General features: G+C 45.7%; 1 protein-coding gene across 4 annotated transcripts in view; it reads right to left on the bottom strand.

The window, feature by feature from the left end:
- The window catches only part of RGL3 (ral guanine nucleotide dissociation stimulator like 3), a 448,342-nt gene that overhangs the window by 26,494 nt on the left and 402,917 nt on the right, over window positions 1-18,931 (bottom strand). The gene's annotated exons all lie outside the window — the stretch shown is intronic.

Genomic DNA, 18,931 nt, shown 5'->3' with positions numbered 1-18,931 from the left:
TGCAACATACTTAACTGTATCACATTTCAGTGCTCTTGATACACTTTCTTTAAATGTTGATCTTGAATGATCCATTGTAGGTCGTAGCCTGGTTTGCTAAAGACGTCATGGGGACATTTAGAAAGTTGAACTAGGAATGCATTTCTCCCTTTGTTTACCAAGGGCTTTGTAGTTGTAACTCACATTTCCTGGCTATTTGTTGGCATTATTTGCTTTATGTTGTCAACTCGAGTTCGTCACTCCCGTTACCCAAACCCCGTTTACTTTATTCTTTCACTAACTCGCTTTCTGTAAAGGGGCCCTTAAATCTTGCGGTTATCTTGCCACATTTGCTTTGCCTTCAGAGACACAAGCCAAATGTCAGTCTGCGTCCTTCAGGGAGCTTAGTGTTCATTTTTCTTTCTCTGACTTCAAAATGAGAGGATTTATGTAACAATCATGTTGGTTAGTGGGGGCTACTTGAGGGAGGCTGTACAGATGTTATTTTTCTTTCTAGCACACAATAAAATGTAAATGTCTGTAAATAAACTGTACTCACGATCACATCAAATGGGTGATGAAATATCCCCACTACCGTTTGTGTGCAGTATACTTTTATCAGTAAACCTGTATGGGAGTGCAGATGTAATCGTAATTTCCATTGAAGATGTGTTTTCTGTGATGGCATTAAGCTACAATACCATGCATACTCCACGTTACCCCACTCCACTCTACACCGCTTCAGGCCATGCCACTGCACTCTACTCTGCGCCACTCCACACTACACTGCTCCACTCCACACTGTGTCACTGCACTCTTCTCTGCACCACTTTAAGCCTCTCTACTCTACACTACTCCACTCTACTCTATGCCAATGCAATCTACCCCACGCTACTCTACTGTGCACCACTGCAATCTTCGCTACTGCACTCTGCATCACTCCGCGCCACTCCGCTCTATGCCAAGTTACTTGTAACACTGCACTCTATGCCACTGAACTCTACTGCAATGCACTCTACACTGCTTTACTGCTTTACGCCAGTGCATTCTATGCCAATGTACTCTGCACCAATTCACTCTACACCACTGAACTCTATGCCACTCTATTTTACTTGCATCGCAGCACTCTGTGCCATCCTATTCTACTCTGCACCACTGTTCTCTATGCCACTGCTCTCTACACCACTGTACGCCACTGCATTCTAAACAAATGCACTCTATGCCACTCTACTGTACACCATTGCAATCTACAAGACTCTACTGCTGTGCCACTCTACACCCCTCTACTCTGTGCCACTGCGCTCTACCCTGCACCACTACACTCTAGTCTGCACCACTACATTCTACTCTTCACCACTCCACGCTACTCTGAAACAATCAACTCTATGCCACTGCACTCTATGCCACTGCACTTTACGCCACTCCAGTCTATGCTGTGCCACTGTAGTGTAAACTACTGCGCTCTGCGCCAATGCACTTTCCACTGCTTAACTCAAAACCAATGCACCCTTCACCAATGCACTTACACCAACTACTTTTCACCACTGCACTTTATGCCATTATACTCTACAACATTCTACTCTATGCCACTGCATGCTACGTCATTGCACTCTATGCCACTCTATTCTACTCAGCAATAGTGCACTCTACACTCCGCTACTCTGTTCTATGCCACTGCACTATGCAGCACTCCACTCTACACTGCTGCACTCTACACCACTACACTCTACGCCACTGTACATGACACCACTGCACACTATGCGACTGCACTCTATGGCAATTTACTCAACGCCACTGCACTCTACTATGTACCACTCAACTCTATGCCACTCTACACCACTACACTCTACACCACTACACTCTACATCACTAGACACTACATCACTTCACTCTACACTACTCTACTCCACTCTGCGCCACTCAAATCTATGCCACTGCGCTGTACGCCAATCTACTCTGCACCACAGTACTTAATGCCACTTCACTCTAGGCCACTATTCGGCACTCCACTCCACCATACTTCACTCTTTGATGCTCTACTCCATTAAACTCTACTCCACTCTATGTCACTCCACTTTCCAGCACTCCACTGTGTGCCATTGTATGACACTGCTGCCCTCTATGAATCTCTCCTCTGTGCCACTCCATGCCACTTTACTCCACTCTATTTCTTGACACACTGTTCCATTCTATGCCTTGCCACTCTATGACAGTCTACTCTGCTGTACACCACTCTACTTTACAACACTCTAATCCACTCTACACAACACCCTCTACACCACTCCACTCTGCTCTACACCACCCCATTCTACTCTACTTTACGGCACTCTACTCAACTATGACACTGTGCTCCACTCTATGCCACTCAACTCTACGCCCTTCCACTCTACTCCTCCACGACACCCCACAACACAATGCAGCACCCTAACACTCCATTTCTCTCCACGGCACTCACCTCGATTTTACACCACTCCACGCCACTCGGTAACAGTCCACTCCACTTTACACCACTCCATGTCACTCTCCTTTACCCTACTAACTTTTAGCAATTCTGAACAGCAACCACTCGTGTGTACAACATTGTTAAAACATACTGATAAAGCCAATAACTATAGGCTTTGCCAAAGCTTGTTTTGTAACTTATTCACTTGTCTCTCCCTGCCTTGTTTCACACATGGGAGATATCTGGAAATTCCTCCCTTGCGGTCTTCCCCCACTTGCATTTTCACTGGCTCCTTGTGCTCTCCTCATTTGCCCATTCTTCCCTCCTGCCCCAAAACCCAAGCATTGTGCTTCTGCCAGGAACCATTGCCGCAAGAAACACACGCTTGGGTTTCTCCTGTCAAGCAGCACTGGAATTTGCTTTGGAAAATTCCAAAATACATAGATCAACACATCTTTAGGCCTGGCTTGGCAGGGCTACTGTTGGGTACCTTATGTGAACAACAGAAAAAGAGCATTAAGAACCACTACTGAGAGATGGACTTTGGCTGTACTAACAAGTTGATCTTCCTTCTGACAGGATTTGATTAAGTAGAAAATGTGTAATTCAAATAATTAATGTTGCTTATATTACATTAATTCTGGATTATGCTCAATACTGTAGGCTTGCGTGGTTCGTGACAAGCCACAAATTGAGGCTAGAGACCTGATTGGCTCACTGGGATAGGTTTTGCCAGGTATCATAGAATTGAATATTGTGAAGAGCATAAAGGCACCATGCCTTTAAGGGGGGATTGTTATTACACTATTTTAAAGCAAGTAGACAACAATTTAATTACTTGGAAGATTACAGATTACTGTAGCAGGCAAGGGTTTTGGTATTGGTTACCTCTACGGCTGAAGGTCAAATTTGTTTCATGGGAAAATGTTATGTCAGATGCCATAGGTCTGATCTATTTATTTTGAAAAGTTACAACAACAAAAAAGTAGGCATGACATTTTTTGTGAAACGCATATTTAAAGTCAGTAGGCCTTCAAGCTTGGATTGTTATTAGAAACAGTTTTAAAGCATCTAGATAGATGTTTTGTTACATCAAAACTCACAAATTGCCACTATAGCTAAGGATCTTGGTGTTCATTGCCCCCTCTGAGAAACCTGAGAGTAGAACATTTGCACTGTGAAAATCATTTTTACTACGAGATAAATATTTTTTGCCAACTGTAATTTTGTACATACATGTAATGTTATGACTGTATGCCTGATGGCAGCATTGTGGAAAAAAGCGCTCATTACTAGCCAAAGATAAAAGCTAAAGGCCTGATTAGTGGGATGCCAGAGGTCGATTGTGTTTGTGTTAATATGAGAAATTATGACAAAGGCGGTACACTTCACTTATTTCTTGTGAAAAGCATAGTTAAGAGCAGGAGGCCCTTAAGGGTGCAATTGTATTACATTTTGTTAAAACCTGCTGTCAGGTATTTTGTTAGATGGAATGTTAAAGATTGCTGCAGTAGGCAAGGGTTTTGGTGTTGGTTACTTCCTCTAAAAAAAGTGAGGTAAAAGATTTGACCTGTGATAATCCTTGCTAGACCCTTTGAGGACAGGTTGTATATTGTTTTGTCAATTATCATTTTATAGATATTTGTAATTCCATGCAAAGTCTTTAGCAGTGTAAGTGTTAAAGTACATTTTAAGATCGGACCCAACTTCTTTAACTGTCTGCCGAGCTCATGCAATAAAGAAATTCATAAAAGCTACATACATGCATATAAACACATAGAGGGGATATGAGTCAGCCATTGGATTGTTCGAGTGTTATTCGTATTTTGCACCTGTCCATGGCAGCACATTTCTTGGAACAGTCGTGGGTAAATCCACTTCAACCATTGATGCTACTGTTCTGTGACTGAATGCGTTTCTCAATAAATGACGTGTGCACATTTGCCTGAAAATGACGGTACTTCAATGCCAGGGCAAGTGGGCCAGCCATTTAGATTTCCACTTTCTCCATTTAAAGATCCCTTTCCATTTCTTATTTCCCAGTTCTTTGTTTCTGAGATTTTAAATAACCCTACAGTTCCCTACACACTGCTCCCAGCTCACTTGCTGCTCATTTCAGTTGCAGCGCACTGCTTCCATACAGCCATCGCGAAGCATTATTGCCCTTAGTGTATCATTTTGGCTGTTTTAAGGTGTCTGACATATTGCTTCTAAATATGCGGCTACACTGAACTTTAAAATAGTGCATAATATAATTTTAAGATGGCTGCCCATTGCCATATTTGTTTATTTTCCTTATATTGTATCCCAAGTATAGTCCACCATATTTAGACAGTGACATTTTTGCTTTTTGCTACTTCATTCTTTTAGTTCACTTGGATACTCTAGATGAGTTTGTGTGTGTGTTTTTATTGTGAGTGGGTGAATGCCAGAATGAATCATTGAATAGATGCATGAGTTCTAGGATGAGTGCCAGATTGCATCAATGTTGGGTAATTGAATGCCTAAACTCATTAGTGACTGAAGAGTCACTTTAAGTTATGGGCCATAACTACTGGCTTTACCAATGCTTGTTTCGTTTTTTCAGTCTTTATTTTAACTAATTACATTTGATGCTTGACCGAAGAACCTGCTTTGTCGTGTTACAGACATTCTTTAAGTATTGCAAGCTGATGAAAGCTGCAACCACATGCAATGGCGCCAACATTTCCAATAAGAAAAAGATTTTAATGTATTATTTATTTTAGTTTTATAGTATACGCCTTTTTCCAAAACTAACATTTAATGCATGATTATGTTATTTCGTCCTATTTTATATAGCACGGGGGTTGCCAAGTCCTTGGCCTCTAGGCAACATGGAGGGTCCCTTAGAGTAGATAATCGTCTTTCTGTTGTGGTATTTCCCGGAGAAGGATCAGGAAACCTATCATCAGCTGCATCTGACTGTGGTCAGTATTGCCTGTAAACAGAGGGTTGTTCCTGCCCTGGTGCTGTTGCTTGGGGCAACCAGCCACTTAACTTATACAGATGTTGTGAGAAGCTGGATCGGTATATGGTGTACACCTATGTAAGTGGGCACCCTGCACAAATCCAGACAACCCCTATGGTTATTTTAGTGGTCTTAGACAACCTTAGAAAGCTCTCTAAGTAGTAGCTGTGGAGAGCAGCTTTCAGGCTTAGTCCAGTAGGTGTGTAAAGCAGCTTGTTTTACCAGAACATAATGTTATAGGTTTAGATTAAGTGGAAAAGAACCACACAGTGTATTTATTAAAATATGTATTTATTATTTAGCATTCACTAACACATACAGGTATCTCCTAGCCAGAGATGCACACAATACTTTTCAATAGAAACAGGTAAGTAGCACGTAATACACAGTGGTCACCAGGGGGAGGCCAAGCCATATACTAAATTAGTAGTATGCGAACCACGACTCAAGCCAAGACTATACCCAGAAGACGTAGAAGTTCCGGAAACCCAAAGTGCCACCCGAGGTAAGTAACCAGGAGCCCCATGGAGGCCATGTGCAGAGTGGGAACACTACCGAAGGATCAATACAAGTCAATGGGTAAGTCACAGTTGCAATTTTAAGAAAGAAGGATCTTTCCTGACATAGCCATTGCTCTTCCCCTGGGCTATTCACTCTTCAGGGAAGACAGAGCCAAGGGCCGAGGCGGAGGTGTTGCAATCATCCTTAAAGATACCTTCCCTTGCCACACCTTTAGTCTAGAGCCTCTAAAAAAGACAGAAGGACTAGGCTTCTCTATCAAATTGAACGAGCACACTTCATTCTCAGGCGGACTTATCTACCGCCCACCTGGCAACGCATCCGAGTTCCTCGACTCACTGTACGATTCCTTAGGACAGCTTTCACTCAGATACCCATTCTTCTCTCTCCTTGGTGATTTTAACCTTCACCTAGAATCGAAGACAGATACTCGTACCATCAATTTCGTACAAACACTTGATATGTTCAATTTTAAACAACTCGTCACCTTACCCACCCACTCCCTGGGTCATACCCTTGATGGAGTCTGCACAAATTTCCCCTCCTTGATCACACTAACGCCCCTGCCCCAGATCTGGTCTGATCACTCCTTGATCCCATTTCACATCCTGAACGAAAACCTACCCAATCGCGATAAACCTGTTCTCCTCCCTGGCAATCACATCAATTGGAAAAAGGTTCAGGATAATTTCACTCTTAATCCTTCAATGCAAACTCAAGCTCCCATCCTCTCCGGCAATGTTGATACTGATACCGATCTTTTCCACAACTGGATCGCTCAAGAAATCAAATCCAGAATTCCGCCCTCACGCCCCCGTACCTCCCGGGGCAAAACAAAAATCAATGCCCCTTGGTTTACACCTGAACTCGCAAATGCGCATCTGCTATGTAAAAAGGCAGAAAGAAAATGGCGGAAGACATACGAAGCCACTAATCGTACTTCCTATATCATAACAAGAAAAAACTACCTTTCAGAAATCAAACTGGCAAAAAAACACTACTACGTCAACGCCATAAAAAACGCAGGCCAAAAACAAAAGGTGCTGTTTGCGATAGTTAAATCATTCACGCAACCCAAGGCACTCCTGCCTGAAATCCCCCCCTCTCAGAAATTTTGTGATCAAATTTCTGACTATTTCGAGGAAAAAATTGCCTCAATACAAATCAACTTCCCCCCCCCCTGCCACTCCCCCAGTACCCCCCCCACTGGTCCCCCAAAGCTATACGCTAAGTCGCTTCGCCGCTGTCACTCTTGAGGAGTCGAAAAAAGCCATCCTGGCCTGCAAATCGGGTACTCCATCCGATCCTTGTCCCCCCAAGATACTCCACCAATTAATCGACGAGGTCAACCCACTCATTAACAACTTAATCAACTCCTCGCTTAGCTCTGGCATAATTCCGACCTGCTGGAAAAAAGGAATCGTCAAACCTCTTATGAAGAAGGCAAATAAACCACCGACGGATCTCACCAACCTCCGCCCAATTTCGCTGCTTCCAGCTTTGGGAAAAATCACGGAACAGCTAGTCCATAAAGAGCTGAAATGCTATCTAGATGAAAACAACCTTCTTCATCCCCAACAATCCGGATTCCGCCCCAAGCACTCGACTGAAACTGCTCTCATTGAATTGTCCGACACTATAAAAACCCTACAAGATCAGAGAAAAAACTCCATCCTAATCCTTCTCGACCTAACGGCGGCGTTTGATACCATCTCCCACACCATCCTCATCAGTAGACTCAGGGACATTGGCATCTCTGATTCCGCCCTATCTTGGATTACGTCCTTTCTCTCCGACCGTTCCCAAACCGTCACTTTAGGCCCATTTCACTCCAAAGACAAACTTGTCTCCTCAGGTGTCCCGCAGGGATCCATCCTCAGTCCTCTCCTGTTTAACGTCTACCTCATTCCACTCCTCAATCTGATAGAATCATTCGGCATACCTGTCACCTCATATGCCGATGACACACAACTCATCGTGCCATTGGACGAATCATCTACTAAAGCTGAACTTAACCTCAAACACTGCCTGACTGAAGTATTCCGATGGATGGACAACAACCACTTGAAGTGCAATTCGAGTAAAACGGAGATCCTCCCGATTGGCACAAATATCTCCTTCTGTCCAGCACTTTGGTGGCCGGACAATTCCGTCGCCCCCCCCCAGACAGTTTCGTCTGCCAGGAATCTCGGCGTTACCTTTGACTCCGATCTCTCCTTCGATCAGCATGCCAGAACCGTCGCAGGCAAATGCTTCGGAACAATCAGATCCTTGAGAAAGTTCTTCGACTTTCTCCCCATCGACGCCAGAAAGACGGTGACAGTTGCACTCATAATCTCGCGACTGGATTACTGCAACGGCTTGCTCGCAGGAGTCAAAAAGAGCACCACCCAAAAACTGCAGAGCGTACTTCATACAGCCGCCCGTCTTGTTCTGGGTCTACCCCGCAGATCCTCTATCTCCGCAGCGCTTCGTTCACTTCACTGGCTCCCACTCCATAAAAGGATTTTCTTCAAAATCCTGATCACAGCCTTTCGTGCCTACAACAAAACTGGCCCTAAATACCTCAACAAGCGCTTTCCCCACTACGTGACCAACCGTCACCTTCGTTCAACCAATGATAACCTCATCCTTCTACCTAAATACAATCTAAAAACGAAGGGTGAGAAGACCCTCAGCTTCCTTGCAACTAAAGCGTGGAACAAACTGCCCAAAACCCTCAGACAACAAACCCAGGAAAAATCCTTTTGAAAGCTCCTAAAAACATGGATCTTCAATCTCCCGGACGACTACTCCAAAGCTTCCATCTAATCCTACTGGACTGGTTCACACAGGTTTCCTAGCGCCAAGATGCTCCCTCCGGAGCGAACGTCGCGCTTTAGAAATACCCCACAAATATCAAATATCAAATATCCTAGGGGATCCTGAAGAAACCTGTGGAAGACAGAAGGTTGGAGAACCACCTAACCCATGGATACCTTAGGGACCAGGATACCTGCCCCAGGGGAGCCGGGTGCATAGGTGTGAAGTGGCATCGGAAACCGCTGTCAAACCCAATGGAGGACTTCAGGAAGATGCTGCTGCTGGAGGAGGAGAAAGGTTCCAGTGGAACCCAAAGGTGGATTTCAGTCGAGGTACCTGAAAGGAGAGGGAATAGAGTCTAAGCCACTGGGAAGTTACCTGGAGGTAGGGAACATGAATGCCCACCAGTGTCAGATGCTGCGAGAAAGTTGACGGTGACCTTGGAGCTGCAGCTGTGAGGACCAGGTGATCCTGTGGAAGACCAGGGAGCCATTCACAAACTGTCCCACGTCGGATGTCGAGAGTTTAGGGGTCGGTGTCTGTCAGGAGCACCAACAAGCCTTGGCAACCAATAACAACGTGGAAAGCAAAGAAGGTGCAGTGTCGGGACCAGCAAGGTCTGGGTGACTCACCACAAGTAGGGGAGTCAAGGAAGGCCCTGAGCAATCAGGGGACCCCAAAGAATAGGAAGGTGACCCTCAAGAGGACCCACAGTCCGGAGGCGCTGGAGTTGCAAGAGGACCTCGAGCAGCTCACCAAAGAAGCAGGCCCACAATGCAAGTGTTGTGGTGAGGACGAAGATCTTGGTCACTGGAGATGCTTGAGGTTGGGGCTACATGTAGCCCGAAGATCTTGGTGGAAGGAAGCCAACAAGCCTTTGCAACTGCAAGTCGACGCAGTGCACAGGGGTTCGGTTCCTGCGGCTCCGACGAGGGATACTGGCCTCAAACTTTGTGAGAAGACAGGCCAGGCCTCGAAGAACCACCACCTGTGTTGCTGAGCCTTTTGGAGTCCATGGGAGCCCAGGATCAGCAGACCAGTCAGCTTAGTTGTGGTGCCTGCAGATGCAGAGAAGTTAACTCCTTCACTTCAAGGGAGATTCCTTCAGGTGTCTTGGATGCCCACAGGCTTTGGAAGGTTCCTGTATGGTGCACAGGCACGGACGTTGCAGTAGACGAGCAGGGCGAGGAGATCAGGGAAAGCAGAAGTCTTTCAGGACACAGCCTTGATGCCCAGAGTGAAGTCCAGCGCAGTGTAGAGTGCCCAGACAGTTGAAGAAGTGGTGTCTGAAATGAATCTTGTCCCATGATGAATGTAGGGACCCACCTACAGGTAAGCCCTTAAGTATACTAAGGAAAGGGTTGGGACGATTAAGGGGTCCCTCCCTAAGGAGAAGCTGGACAAGGAGGAGGATACTCTCCTGTCCTTTGTCCAGTTTCGCACCAGAGCGGGACCCAACTGCTCTCTGAACTAGTTTGAGCTGGGCTACACATGGAGGGTACCAAGTGTGCCCTGCACGCAAACTATGTGATGCTGGCAAGTGCCCTCACCCTGCCCCAATAGGGACTCCATGGGCTGTATGGGTGTCCTGCTCATGCAGGGGCATCCTCACACTTAAAACCAAGCACCCTGCCTTCAGGATTGAAAGGCATGCAGTAGGAGTGACTTAAAGGTGTTAAGTGCAGTGACCTTAGATATAGGTCAACCTATATCTCTTGCTAGCACCAGCTTACACAGCCTGCAATGGCAGGCCTGTAGTTGCAGAGTGGGCAGTTTCCCAATGGGTGGCATAATGCTTCAACCCATGGGGGACCACTGCTTTACTTATGCCCTGGGTACCTTAGTACCATAAACTAGGGACGGATAAGTATAGACCAGTATCCAATCTGGGAAGTACCTAAGTACTTACCAAACCACTTTAGGGGAGAAAGCACAGACTGGGGTCCTGATTAGCAGGTTCCCAGTCAGACTAGTCAGAAACAGTATTGTATCAGGCAAAAAGTGGGGGTAACTATAAAAGCAGATCCTAGTTTCCTACAGATGTGATGTGTCATTTTTTCAGAGTCAGCGCGCAGACAACTATGGATGTTCTTTGTCCAAGCTCCTTGAGCAACAGCTAGTGAACCTCCAAGGGTAGACAGTTAATACTCTAACCCCTTTCTAGCTGGAAAACAGGCCAGCAATAACGGAACACCACCTCTAGCATGAACTACATTTTCCATTGCATGAAGGAGGGCGTCTGGTGTCTGAATGGAGTAAGACTAAGGTCACGGTGCTTAAAAATGCAGGTTTCAAGGCTACACCCCACATGGCCATTGAAGCTAGGAACATCACCATCCTTTGCAAAACAAGTAAATAACATAGGCATTATTTTCACTGTGAATCTTTCCTTTTGGCTCCAAGTCGATGCAGTGGTCAAGGACATTAACTTGTAACTTTCACTTCGCTGGAGAATCATCTCACTCCCGATTCGGTCATTGTGTTGTTGACAAGAGCCTTGGTGATGGAATGAATACCCTACTGTATTATGATGTACAGTGGCTTCCAAAAGATCCTGAATGACAGATTGCAAGGCCTACAGAACCAGGCCACTGGGCTGTACCTAAATCTGAAAAAGAACAGTCATACAAAGCCAGCCCTGAATGCTCTTCATTGGCACCCAGTGGACACAAAGTTTAAGGTTGTTTGGACTGTTCACAAGACCTTTGTCAGATAAAGGTCAATCATACTTACAGAAAATTACTCCTGGCAACACCCCCTCGAATGAGCCTTCGGGACCTGCAAGGACCTCGATACTCTGTCGGGTGATTAGCCTGGCATTACAAATCCTGCTTGAATGGTTGCTTGACCTTGCACTTGACAACAGCATTCTCAATCACCCAACGAGGATTCACTGTGGTCAAACACTAAGGTAAGACCTTGGGAGTCCAGTATATACCCAATAGTGGAATGCTTTGAACCCAAGATTAATGGCAGAACTAAACTACATTGTTTTGAAGAGTGGTATGAAAACAAGACTGTCATGACACACCTAAGATTGATCTATGTGCAACTCGAGAACAAAATTAAAAAGATAAAACTGTACATCGGTGACTGGACTCACACTTCCCCAACAAAAAGATTCTGCAGCTAATTGACAATGGTCTCTTGTTTTTGAGCGGTGACACCCAGCACCTTAAAAAACTCTTAATAAAATAAATAAACTGTAATCTGCCAGTTTTGGGTTTTCCCTTTGAAGATGTTGCATTGGGAAGTCAGTCAGGGAACCATCCGCCAAACCTGTTTTGAGTATGGTCAGAGCAATATGGTAAATGTGGTTGATTTTCCAGAGAGAGGGTTCCTTGGAGGGTGTCAAGTAAATGCATTTTGTAATCTTCCATAAAACAATTTGCATATAAGTCAGGGTCTTAGGTATTTATGTCTGCATGGTCTGTATCTTCCATTGTTTGTGTTTCCACTCCCTCCCTGTCCTTATGTCTTCTATCTCTCGTGTCCTACAGTCACTTCTTTCACCTGTATTTCCCTGTCCCAGTCTTCCTGTCCTACTGTTTCGATGCCTTCCGGCCCTCTGCACCGAGACCCCTTTCCCTGTCATCACTATGTCTCAGTAACTGTATATTTTTTCCTTGACTGAGAAAAGTTAATTCTATTAATTTGAGATATTCTAAAGCTTGTAGATATACATTTAGGAGTTTAGACCAATAGTGACAGAACTCGCTCTGAAAACCCTCAAACTATTGTGGTTGGCAACAAAGGCTCCATGCTCCATTTTTGTGCCTTTGGACTTGTTGTTGCCAGAATCTCCTGCTGTTTGACCACTTTGATCAAGGACTTTGTAACGAAAGTACACAAATGTATTTTCTGGGCAAAATAGCTCCTTAGTCCCTGGTGACTCCTGGTGTGCCTCAAAGCCAGACACTTGTCCCGATAATGTTCCAATTTACAATGTCATCTTTGCATTAACTTTTAGATAGGATGTTCATATTCAAGCTGAGGATACAGCCGTGTTTTTACCATGGCTCATTTATAGCACATTTTCGGAGACACTAAATTGATGTTTTTGCCTAGTCCGGTCATGGATGGACAGTAACTGATTGGTGCTGACCACAGCTAAAACCAAACTGATGACATTCAGTTCCAAATAATAAAATGACAAAATAATCACTTATTCCAGGTGAAGGGAAGGAGGGATCCCAATTGCCAGGGAGATAAAAACACTGGACTTTATACTCGGTGCAAACTTAACCCTGGAAGAGCAGCTTATATCCATCACTAAGAATTGTATAGACTACATCTGTTCATAGGCAATATGCACCCTTTCCTGCATGAACTAGTGCATCACACCTTTGCTCGGTCCGTCATTGGCTTTTGTATAGATTACAGTGGTTCTCTATTGGTGGGAGCCTCTGTTAAAACACTAAACAGACTGTAGTAGGACTAGAACCATGTGAGTGGTGTGGCTCACTGGTTAGAGGCGGCAGACCCGTAAGCAGAGAACGGCCCGGGACCAGGGTTCAATTCCCGGCGCGGCAGGGTCGTGGACCAGCGTCGAAACGGACTCGATAATTCTCGCCTCGGTGCCTACTCTAACCAGGGAACACACTCGGCAACTCTGGGTATTAAGCTTGCCTCATCTCTACAACAGCCCCCCACAGACGCAGGGGATGCCTGGTTTCACCTTGGAGATACCCAGAAAGGGACCATCTCACAGGGAAAACCAGGACGGGTTCCCCAGCGGTCTTCAGCGCCAGGATACTCCATGGAGTCGCAGTGCGCTTTACAAGTACACCCACATTTACATTTACATGTGCATTTTTTAGGTTGCTCTAAATTTGATCATGTCTCCTCGATTCGGCTCTCGTCATTGGTTACTGATGAATGTTAGGTTTCCATTTCTCAGTCTGACCTCCTTGCACCAATGCATGGAGGGCTGGCACACTGGACCCACTCAGTTGGTACACTCCTGCTAGAAAGAAAGGATTTAAAAGCTCAAATCCGGGTGCCTGCAGAGTCTTTCATAACAAACATCTTGGAGGTACAGCTCTGACGGTGGTGTAGCTAAACTCTGGATTTAATTTCCCTTTGAGTTACGGGACAGTTTGAAACAGTTTAAGAAACGAGTAAAGGTCATCTCTTTATCCTAGTGCAGTTAACTAAAAGGCAGTGGAGTGCTGTACAGGGTCAAAGACAAGGATAAAGTCAACAAAATGTAGCTGGATTGTGGATGGTTAATGCAGTGTGAATACCTCTGGGTTTCCTTTTACACATTTTATAAATGTATTTTGATTACAGAAAATAACACTTTCATCAGCTGAGGGCTTTCCTCTATGTAGTTAAATCTTGTAACCTGATTATAAGGTAAACATGCTGCTGCTGTGGTTTGTGGAGCAACAATGACATTTGAAGGCACTAGGTTCTCCAGTATTAGGGGTGTCTTTCATAGATTCACATGCTTGAATATCCCCCGTCGTCGGAGTGGGAGTCCCACGGTAAATAAAATAGCAATAATATATACTATATATATATATATGTAACATAAAACCTGAAATATGTAATAGAAAAAAGGCATAACAAGCCTACACATATTTCTACATAGGAATGCATGGAAAAGGAAAAAACCATTTGCAGTCTATCATTGTCATTATGTTGGTCCAAACTACAGCCAATCAGGCGCCAGCAACCCTCTAGAACCTTCTCCTCAGAGCTCAGCACCTCAGATTTTCTACCGCACGTCGTGTGAAGGGAGTCTCCCTGAGCTCTGCTCAGTTTTTCTTCAATTTTCTTCAATTTCTTCTTCTTAATATCACAGTTTTGTACTGTCTTCTTACATGAAGTCTACGTTCAGACCCTGTGTCACTTGTAGGAAACTGTGACCTTTTCCTGTGAACCCTCATGAAGAGTATATGGAAACACTCTGCTTGTCTCTGACATGGTAAGAGGTGAAGGGGTTGTTCTTGTGCTTAGACTGTACCCCCTTCTGATGTGGGAGGAATTTTTGTTGTTTGTTCTGCACATTCACGTTTTAAGTGATGCTTCTCCTCTACTTCACCAGCTGAAGTAACATCACAATTAAGGGGTCTCTGGCCTTCTTTGAGTCTGCCTCCCACATCTACGCCCACGAGATTTACTCTCAGGCGTCTAGACTCACACTGCGCACGTTTCTACGTGAAAATGTGCCAGCTTGTCGACGATACGGTCTATGTATCCTCTGACGACAATCTTTGCCATCACTTTTGCTCTGCAGCGACAACGCCTCCAGGTATGCGTCGACGACAGTGAGGACAGTGCCCTCTTGTCGACTACAGGCTCGTAGACCACTGGGAGTTTTTGTCGATGGTGATTTCTTCGACAGTTGGCCTCGTCGACGATAAGCTCGTCGACGGTAAGCTCGTCGACGGTAGGCTAGTCTACGATATGTCTCGTCGACGGTAGGCTCGTCGACGGTAGGCTCGTCGACGGTAGGCTCGTCAACGGTAGGCTCGTCAACGGTAGGCTCGTCTACGATATATGTCCCGTCGACGGTAGGCTCGTCGACGGTAGGCTCGTCGACGGTAGGCTCGTCGACGGTAGGCTCGTCTACGATGTATGTCCCGTCGACGGTGGCCTCGTCGACGATAGGCTTGTCGACGGTAGGCTCGTCGACGGTGAGCTCGTCGACGGTGGGCCCCGTAGACGACAGGCTCGTCAACGGTGAGCTCCGTAGACGATGAGCTCCGTAGACGGTGAGCTCCGTAGACGGTGAGCTCCGTAGACGGTGAGCTCCGTAGACGGTGAGCTCCGTAGACGGTGAGCTCCGTAGACGATGAGCTCCGTAGACAATGAGCTCTATAGACGATGAGCTCTGTAGACGATGAGCTCTGTAGACGATGAGCTCTGTAGACGATGAGCTCTGTAGACGATGAGCTCCGTAGACGATGAGCTCCGCAGACGATGAGCTCCGTAGACGATGAGCTCCGTAGACGATGAGCTCCGTAGACGATGAGCTCAGTAGACGATGAGCTCCGTAGACGCTGAGCTCCGTAGACGCTGAGCTCCGTAGACGCTGAGCTCCGTAGACGCTGAGCTCCGTAGACGCTGAGCTCCGTAGACGCTGAGCTCCGTAGACGGTGAGCTCCGTAGACGGTGAGCTCCGTAGACGGTGAGCTCCGTAGACGGTGAGCTCCGTAGACGATGAGCTCCGTAGACGATGAGCTCCGTAGACGGTAAGCTTCGTCAACATTCAGCCTCGACGCCAGTTGGCTTCGTTGACGGTTGACCCTGTCAACTATTGGAATCGTCGACGGTTGAGCCCGTCGACAGTTGGTTTCACACACGGTTGTCTTTTATGCACAATGTGTTTTGGTAGACGATTTATCTCGTCGACTGCAGCTTTCTGCTACATCCACGTGATGGCGTGGTGGCTTTTTACTCCTGCCTTTATATCTTCCTCTAAAAACTGGAGCTCTATTGCATTCACCTCCGGTGAATATTGGAGGTTTTCCCCTCCTTATGAAGAGAGCGGCGAATCGCTTTCCCTTTTTCCCCTCGTCCGGGGGAAACCACAAAAACAAGTTCGTTCAGTTCCTATCATAGACTTTATTTAGCAAGAAGGTGTTAGACTCATGCAGAGGTCAAACTCTGTGCCGGCGGTTTTTGTTTTTCACGCCTCGACAAGAAATGTGCAGCTCCCCACTATTCAGCCTACCCTGCCTCAGTCATTATTCAGGCGGCACAGCGATTATCTTGCAAGCCAGTTGGGCAAGTATGCCACCATATGTGCTCTGACATGTTGGCGCCAGTAGCACTTATTCCAGAATCCTCCAAGCCTCACGCTTTGAAGATCCTGCAGGAGTGAGAGCGAGAGAGAAGTGCATCAGAAATGATACACTGTGAAGCGGACATTGCGTGTACAGGTGTTCCACAGCTCGCTATAGGGGCAGTCTGGGAAAGACAATTTTGCTTCAATGCTACGTCTTTCGCAAGGAGGTTCAGACTTCTATACTTCACTTGTTCTTTTGATTGAGGAGCCCTTCTGGCCAGCATGTTGATGAGGCAATGCAGACCATCTTAAAGGACACAGATACTGCCCGCACCTTCGGGATATAGAATCGCAGCCTTTTCGTGGTGCCGAGGATGTAGCTCCACGTCCTTTGTTTCAAGGGAGTTCCCTCCAATATTAGCTCCTACAATCAAAATCAATTGCGTTACTCAAATCAAACGCAGTCACATAGGCACAGTACCAACAGGTCCTACCTAGACTATCATCGTACAGCCTAGGCAAACTCTTCTAAGAAACAATGGATTACCGGGAACACACCTTTATTCCCTCCAAAAACGTCAGAGATCTAATATCTCACTTTTACTCCACTTGGTCAAAGGTGACAGAGGACCGTTGGGTTTTTAAACGTCATGCCCAAGGGCACACTTTAGAATTTGTCTAATTTCCCTCTTTCTACACCTCCAAAGGGACCTCCTCCTTCTCATCTACGGGTGTCGTTTTCACAAGTGTCTATATGGATACAAACAGGGACTGTCGGAGTGGTTCCGAATCTCCAACAGCGTTAGGGTTTACTCTCAGTTCCTCATCAACAAGCAAATGAGGAAAGTGTTGCATGATTTTAGATCTTTGCGCAAACTTTACAAATGTTGTCCCTCAACAAAATCCTAAATTCTTATGCCAGAACGAGTTTATAACTACTCTCAACCTCCAGGATGTCTATTTTCATGTGCCAATCCTTCCTAAGCATAGGAAGTGGCTACGCTTTACAATAGGTACAGAACTTATTCAATAAAGGTCCTACCTCTTGGATTTAGGTCCGTTTCAAGTGTCTTTAAGTACATCCTGGCACCAGTGGCAGCCTATCTACGTCTGCAAGGCATACAAATTTCTCATTCCTGAGACAACTGTATAATAAGGGCTCGCTCTTATTTACAATCAGTCCAGCACACCCAAACTTGTCAGTCACTGTTTCAAGACCTGATTTTCAATAAATCATGACAAGTCACAACTAGTACTAGCTCCGATATCAACATTTCTCGAATCATCAATCAATACCAACCTAGCAAGGGTGTTTATCTCGCACGAACAACGGGTTTGCATCTCCCACTTGGTGGTTCTTCTACGTTGGTTTCAGGTCTCCAGTTCCTTTGTAGATCTCATTCAAATCAATCCTCAGATGCAAGAGGCCCCCCCTTTTTGTTGGTGGGTCCATGTAAGAAATTTGTAGAAGGGGTGTACGTTATTCCTTCCAGAAGTGCCAAATTACACAAGCACCACAGACGCATCCCTTCGAGGGTTGAGGAGCATATCTCAAGGGCTGAAGGTTCAGCAGGGAATGGGAACCCTCAACAAAAGGGCTTAGCACATCAATCGGCTAGAGCTAGGTGCTATCTTCTTAGCCCTCAAATCCTTTCGTGTTATCATTCAAGGAGCCACAGTATTGGTTTGCACAGACAATACCTTACTTGCACAAACAAGGAAGAACGAGGTTGGTTCTTCTATCTCAGAAAGCCCAAAAGATATGGGCTTGGGCAATATGGCACGGGATCAAACTCTTGGCTGTTCATGTGCCGGGAGTTGCAAATGTGCTGGCGGACACCCTCAGCAGGTCAACAGGTGTCCACCCACGAATAGGAACTGCATCTGCCAACGGCGGATCGAATGGACCTCTTTGCGACAAAAAAAAAAAAAAAAAAAGAGAACAGCTTATGCCTGTTTCTTTGCAAGCTGGCATCCCCACAGGGACTCGCAGGGGAAGGCGTTTTCGATAAACTGGTCTCAAATATATGCTTACGCCTTTTCTCCGGTACCGTTGGTTCCGAGAATTCTCCGTCAGATGAACAAAGAGCCGTATTGTTTGATTCCCTCGCCCACAGGTGGCCTCGCCAATACTGATTCACCGAACTTCTTCTCCTCTCAGAGTACGATCCAATACAGTTTCGACCAATTCCAAATCTCCTCTCCATTCAGAATGGTCAAATTTGCCATCAGATCCGGCTTCTCTAAAATTAGCAGCTTGGTGTCTGAGCACCTTGTATTAGCTCATCTGACTATCTCGGCGGATTGTAAAGAGGTACTGGCTTACGCAAGAGCACCTATAAATACATAAATAATAATCTGCATTTGGTGTTAATCTGCTGGGGTTTACCCATTTCTTGCAACGCCGGACCAGATATTACCTTTTTTCTTGCACCTGGCAAGATCAGGCTTATCTCATACA

This window comes from Lissotriton vulgaris, chromosome 1_1 (assembly GCF_964263255.1).
Source record: "Lissotriton vulgaris chromosome 1_1, aLisVul1.2, whole genome shotgun sequence".
Lineage (NCBI taxonomy): Eukaryota > Metazoa > Chordata > Amphibia > Caudata > Salamandridae > Lissotriton > Lissotriton vulgaris.
This window is presented reverse-complemented; position numbering and strand designations above follow the sequence as displayed.